This window comes from Barbus barbus (genome assembly GCF_936440315.1).
Source record: "Barbus barbus genome assembly, chromosome: 38".
Taxonomy (NCBI): domain Eukaryota; kingdom Metazoa; phylum Chordata; class Actinopteri; order Cypriniformes; family Cyprinidae; genus Barbus; species Barbus barbus.
In genome coordinates, this window is record NC_136716.1 from 9,504,158 (window position 1) to 9,511,526 (window position 7,369).

The following is a 7,369-nucleotide window of genomic DNA, read 5'->3' on the forward strand; positions in this document are numbered from 1 at the left end:
AGGGTTTAGTGGTGCTAAGTCATTTCTCAAATGTGAGTGGTGGTGTTGCTCTTTTATTTAGCAACAATTTTAAGCCAGTAACATATGTAAATGAAATAGTGAAAGGTAAATTGTTAAAGGTCAGAGCTGTTTATGAAAATGTTGTGTTTATTTTTATTTGCGTTTATACTCCTACTGCACCATTAGATAGGCTTTTGTTTTTTGACATTTTGTGTTCAGCTTTAAGAGATTGCATTACTGAAGAAGTTTTATTTGTGGGTGGTGATTTTAACTGTACTGAGCTGGATATAGATCGAAATCATGTTGAACCGCATATGGCTTCACGTAAGGTTTTAATTCACTTAATGGAAAAATATGATTTTTGTGATGTTTGGAGAGCTATGAATGGAAATGTAAGAAAATACACATGGGTTCACACACGAGATAATTATGTGTCGTTGGCAAGGTTAGATAGATTTTATGTGTTTAAACATCATTTGAATATGTTTGACAAGTGTTTTATCACACCTTTGTCTTTTTCTGATCACAGTATGGTAAGTTGCAAATTTATTTTAAAATCAGTTAAAATTAAGAGTGCTTATTGGCACTTCAATACAAGTCTTTTAGAAGACAAACTATTTATTGAATCATTTAAATCTTTTGGATGGTTTTTAAGGAATGTAAATCTTCTTTTAGATCCATACAACAGTGGTGGGACTATGGCAAAGTGCAGATAAAACAATTTACGCAACAGTATACTCAGAATATCACTAAAGAATTAAATCATTCTGTAGAAATGCTTGAAAAGCAATTAATAGAATTACAAAAATTGACTCAAACCTCAGGCGATAGTAAATTTTTAGAAACCTATTTAATGAAAAAGACTGAACTTAAGGAGCTTTTAGAAAATAAAGTACAAGGAGCATTAATTCGCTCTCGTTTTTTAAATATTGATCAGATGGACGCACCTACCAAGTATTTCTTTGGTCATGAGAAAAAAAATGGTCAAAAACGGTTGATTCATGCCTTACGTGCTGAGGATGGCACATTACTTTTTAATCCCAGACAAATACGTGAAGTGGCAGTGCGGTTTTATCAGTTGCTGTTTGGAAGTGAACTTGAGCCGGAATATAGAGGAAAATCTTTTTTCCTAGACGATCTACCAAAAATCTCAGAAGAGTCTAATAAAGAGCTGGAATATAGCCTAACTCTGGGAGAGCTTTATAAGGCACTCCAAGATATGGAGTGTGGAAAAGCCCCGGGTGTAGATGGGCTTCCAGTGGACTTCCTGAAAGTCCTGTGGCCGGAGATAGGAGGTGACCTGCTAGAGGTGTTCAACGACAGCTTGCTAAAGTGTGGGCTGCCGCTGAGCTGCCGAAGGGCGGTCATCACTCTCCTTCCAAAAAAGGGAGACTTAACTGAGATTAAGAACTGGAGGCCGGTATCACTTCTGTGCAGTGACTACAAGTTACTTTCAAAGACTCTAGCTAACAGGTTGACCAAGGTAATGGGGCAGGTGATTCATCCAGATCAATCATATTGTGTACCTGGTAGGTCCATTTTTGACAACATCTCTTTAATTAGAGATATTATACAGGTTTCTAATTTATTTGGTATTGACTGTGGTTTGTTGTCATTAGACCAAGAAAAAGCTTTTGACCGAGTCGAACACGGTTATTTATGGAATGTTCTAGATGCTTTTGGCTTTAATGAAATTTTTTTAAATATGGTCAAAATTCTGTATAGTGACATTGAGAGCATACTTAAAATTAATGGTGGCTTATGTGCTCCATTCAAGGTCAGTAGAGGCATAAGACAAGGTTGTTCATTGTCAGGAATGTTGTATTCTCTAGCATTTGAACCACTTCTCCAAGCAATTCGGAAGAAGCTGGATGGTTTTAGATTACCACTACATAATGTTAATGTTTGTTTATCTGCTTATGCTGAGGATCTTATAATAATGGTTAATAAGCAAAATTATATAAATGTTTTAACTAAATTAATAGAGGATTTTGGAAAGTGGTCTTCAGCGAAAGTGAATTGGAGAAAAAGTGAAGCCTTTTTATTAGGGGAGTGGAAAGAAGAGAGACCAACTCTTCCTGAGGGGTTGTGATGGAACAGGTGGGGTTTGAAATATCTTGGAGTTTTTTTAGGGGATGATAATGTCTTACAAAAAAATTGGGAGGAAGTTCTTCAAAAAGTTAAAGGGCGGTTAGACAAATGGAAGTGGCTTTTACCAAATTTGTCTTATAGGGGAAGAACACTCATTGTAAACAATTTAGTTGCCTCACTTATATGGCATAAACTGGCTTGTGTTGATCCCCCTGTGAAATTGGTTGCTGAGATTCAGCCAATTTTTGTTGTTTTTTTTTGGGACAGACTTCATTGGGTTCCACAGAGTGTTTTATTTTTACCAAAAGAGGAAGGAGGACAAGGGTTGATACACCTACAGAGTAGGATTGCAGCGTTTCGGTTGCAGTTCTTACAAAGACTCTTGGATGGACCAATAAATGCAAGCTGGAGAAAAATCAGTTGCATGTTGTTAAGGACTGTTGGAAACCTCGGAATGGACAAAACTCTCTTTTTAATGGACCCAAAGTGCTTGGATTCTACTAAATTGTCCCGTTTCTATCAGTGTCTTTTTAAGATTTGGAGTTTGTTTTTTATTCAAAAGACTGAGAATTTTCATTCTATCTATTGGTTACTGCATGAACCTTTGATTTTGAAGGCAAGACTGGATATTTCTTCATCTACTTTTTTGCCAGGTCTCAGCAGGATACTACAAAATTCAGGGGTTTTGGTTTTAAGTCATTTATTGTCTTTAACTGGGCCCTATTTTGAGAATATAGAAGCTGTTACTGAGAAACTTGGTTTTAGATCTGTGCGTTTGATTTCCCAGTTTTTAACCAGGTTAAAACAAGCACTTTCAGATGATGAGAAAAGAATGTTAGAAGACTTTTTTTAGGGGTCAGTGTCCCTGATAGTGAAGACATTTTTCCTTGTTTGGTAATTCAACCAAATTTCGAAGAGTGTTCAGGGTTTTATTTATTATTTTTTTTTATTTTATTTTCAAAACGAAAAGTTTTCATCTGTTGATTTTTTTTCTTGTACAGGGAAAGATTTATACAAAATGTGTGTGATTGTTCTTAATAGGAAAGCACTTGATAAAAGAGTTGATACCCCTTGGCGTTCTGTGTTGAAACTGGGAGATAATGTAAGACCTGAATGGAGAGTTTTGTACAAGCCACCATTATCAAAAAGAACTGGAGATTTGCAGTGGAGAATGCTGCATGGGGCTATTGCAGTAAATTCATTTGTTTCAATTTTAGATTCTAAAAATGACTCAGGTTGTCCTTTTTGTTCTCAGAAAGAGACTGTCTTTCATGCTTTTATGCAATGTGTCCGGCTTAAACCACTGTTTGCAATGATAGAAGGAATGTGCGATGGGTTTGATGAGTGTTTTTTCCCTGAAACTTTTATTTTTGGTTTTAAATATGCACAAAGGAAACGTGTTAAATTTCAGTTATTGAATTTTATACTTGGACAAGCAAAATTAGCAATCTACTTAAGCAGGAAATGCAAAATAGAGCAGAAAGACAATGACAATGTTGTTGTTGTCTTTAGGGCCTTACTTAAGGCAAGAATTTCAATCGACTTCAGGTTTTACAAAGTTATGAGTGACCTTTCTACTTTTGAATCGAAATGGTGTAGTAATGATGTTCTGTGTAAAATTGATGAAGAAGAATTATTTTTTTGTTTCTAAAATGGCTGGTTAAAACAAATTGTGATGTGTTATTTGTAAAGTATTGTAAGATGGATATTTGTAAATAAAGTTGTTTTCAAATTCAAATTCTCTCTCTCTCTCTCTCTCTCTCTCTCTCTGTCTCTGCGCATGCGTGAGCGGTGTGAGTGTGGCGAGGAGTGAGTGCGGTGCAGCGTGTGAGTTTTCATTTTTCTCTTTATTCTTTTCTTTCTTGTTTCCTGTTAGTGATTGTTTAGTTTTTTTCTTTTCGTCCTTTTGTTTTCTTTTTGTGGAGGCGGCGGCTGCCGGCGTAGCTGGTCAGTATGGCTGCGGGAGAGCAGTTTAGTTTTCAGAAGCTAACGCGCCGGCATGCTATAAAATTGTCTCCCCCTGAAGGAGTTTCTGTAGAAGATTGTAGTTTAGCGGTAGGTGAGATTGTTGGCTATGAAAGCATTAAGTCCGCGTCCAGGATGAATGGTGCAGTTGTCATTTTTTTGGATGAGGTGGATAAAGTAAACCGTTTGCTTGAGAGCGGGATTACTATTAATGATACACATACACCGGTTATGTCTTTGACAGGTCCTGCAAAAAAGGTCATTATTTCGAATGCACCCCCGTTTTTGAAAAATGAACTTTTGGAAAAAGAGCTAGGGAGATACGGAAAATTAGTGTCACCGATAAAAATGATTCCTTTCAGTTGCAAGTCTCCCCAGCTCAAACATGTGGTGTCTTTTAGGAGACATGTTCATATGATTCTTAAGAAAAACGACGAAGAGTTGAATTTGGTTTTTAAGTTCAAGGTTGAAGACTTTGATTATACTGTACATGTCACTACAGAACTGATGAAGTGCTTTGGGTGCAGAGCGGTGGGGCACACGATTCGCTCGTGTCCGAATGAAAGACGCGCGAGCCGATCGGCTGCCGATGCGGTGGAAACGCTGCCCGCTGGGGCTGATGGCGGAGCCGCTGCACCGGTTGAGCTGCGAGAGGTTATGCAGGTCTCACAGGCAGATGATCGAGGTGATAGTGGTCCAGGGGATGAGGTGGTGGAGGATTCAAGTAATAAACAGAGTGATCAAAAAGAGCAAGATATCTCAGAAGGAGATTTAAATGTTGGCCATATAGCGACTAGAGCAGTGGAATCAGTGTTATTCAATGAGGAAGATGTTTTGATGGATGATGATTTTTCCAAAATGTCAAACAAAAGGAAGAGCCCAGAAAACAAATTAAATACTGAACAAGTCACAAAAGTGTCAAAAATGCACGCAATGGTTTGTTCATCCCAGTCTGAAGAAAATTTGTCAAGTACACAGGAGGGTGGGAGTGAATGTGGGAACACACAAGTGGATGCAGAAAGTGGTTATTCTTTTGCCAAAATTCAGACTTTTTTGCAAAAAACAAAAGGAATGAGATCTATCAAAGTTGATGAATTCTTTCCAGACTTGAGTTTGTTTCTTGGCTCTGTTAGGTATTTCATGAAAAACACAGAACCCACTACCCAATCAACCTTTACTGATCAGGAAATATTTCGTCTTAGGAAGTTGATGGTGAAAGTTAAAACACAATTAGCAAATGATGATTAAGTGCTTGGGGTTTTGTTTTTTCTTTTTTTGTGCTTATTTTATTGTTTGGTTTGATTATAATCACATTTTTGCAATGTGTGACATAAAGCTGGGGTCCTTAAACATTAATGGTGCTAGAGAAGATGTGAAAAGAGTTTCTCTTTTTAATTTGTTTAAAATTAAGAAATTAAATGTTATTTTTCTACAAGAAACACATAGCACAACTGAAAATGAAACTGACTGGAAGAAGGAGTGGGATGGGGAGGTGTTTCTCAGTCATAAGAGCAGTAATAGTGGAGGTGTTGGTATTCTTTTTTCTAAGGACTTTTTACCGATTTCATGTATTACTGAAGAAATAGTCAAGGGTCGACTGCTAAAGATACAAGCTACCTTTGAAAATGTGAAAATGTCCTTTATCAATGTATATGCTCCCAATCTAGGTATTGAAAGAGTGATATTTTTAAATATCCTAAACACTGTACTTAACAAATGTAATGTGGATGAGTATATGTTCTTGGGTGGAGATTTCAATTGTACAGCAAATGCATCTTTAGATAGAAACCATCCTGAACCACACAGTGCTAGTATGAAACGTCTTGTTAGTTTAATTGAAATAAATGATTTATGTGATGTTTGGAGATCTTTTCACATTAATCAACGTCAGTATACATGGACTCATGCTAAGGATAATGTTCTATCTTTGGCAAGGCTTGACAGATTTTATTGTTTTAAACATCAAATTAATGTTCTTAGAGGCTGTTCAATATATCCAGTTGGCCTTTCAGATCATTCCCTTGTGCAAGTTTCCATTTTTGTTAAGGATGTGAAATGTAAGAGTGCTTATTGGCACTTTAATGTGACTTTGCTTTCAGATAATGTTTTTGTTGATGCTTTTAAGTATTTTTGGAATGGTTATACAAAAACAAAAGCTGAATACACTTCTTTACAACAGTGGTGGGACATAGGGAAAGGACAAATAAAGCAACTATGTTTACAATATACTCTCAATGTTACAAGGGACATGACTAAATCTATGAAAGTTTTGGAGAATGAGATAGAGGATTTGCAAAGTTTGGCAAACTCCACAAATGATGAAGAACATTTTAAAGGTCTCAAAAGAAAGAAGTCAGCTCTATCTAGCCTTTTGGGTTTTTCTACTCAAGGTGCGTTAGTTCGGTCACGGTATCAAAATATTGCAAAGATGGATGCTCCCTCTCATTTTTTCTTTGGCCTTGAAAGAAAGAATGGACAAAAAAGGCTCATGCATTCTTTGCGGTCCAGTACTGGGCAATTGTTGAAAGAGCCTGTAGAAATTCGAAAATGTGCAGCTGTTTTTTATGAGAAGCTTTTCAAGAAGGAATTCCAGGAGAATCCTGAGGTGGCACAGTCTTTTTATAGAGACTTACCCAAGGTTTCTGAGGAAGCTATGGCAGAATTGAATACAACGATCTCTGCTGGGGAGCTGTGTTCTGCGTTGCAGAGCCTAGAAATAGGCAAGGCTCCAGGTATTGATGGACTTCCTGTTGACTTTTACAAAGTTTTCTGGCCTGTTCTGAGAGATGACCTACTGCTTGTTCTCAGGGACAGTCTAAGTAGAGGGCTGTTACCTTTGAGCTGCAGGAGAGCGATTCTCACTCTTCTCCCCAAGAAGGGGGACTTGCAAGAGATTAAGAACTGGCGGCCAGTGGCGTTACTCTGCACGGATTATAAAATTTTGTCCAAGGTGCTGGCTTTGAGGCTGAGAAAAGTGATGGAGCATATCATTCATGTTGATCAGACTTATTGTATTCCAAATAGGTTAATATCTGATAACATTTTTTTAGTTCGTGATTTCCTCGATCTTTCCAAGTCATTGGGCTGTGAAAATATTTTAATTTCACTAGACCAAGAAAAGGCTTTTGATAGAGTTGAGCATCAATATTTGTGGCAAACATTAGATGCTTTTGGTTTTAGCTCTAGTTTTATAAATATGATTCGAGTCTTGTACAGTGATATTGAGAGTATATTGAAGGTCAACGGTGGTTTAAGTGCTCCTTTCAAGGTTCAGAGGGGAATAAGACAAGGTTGTTCACTATCTGGTATGTTG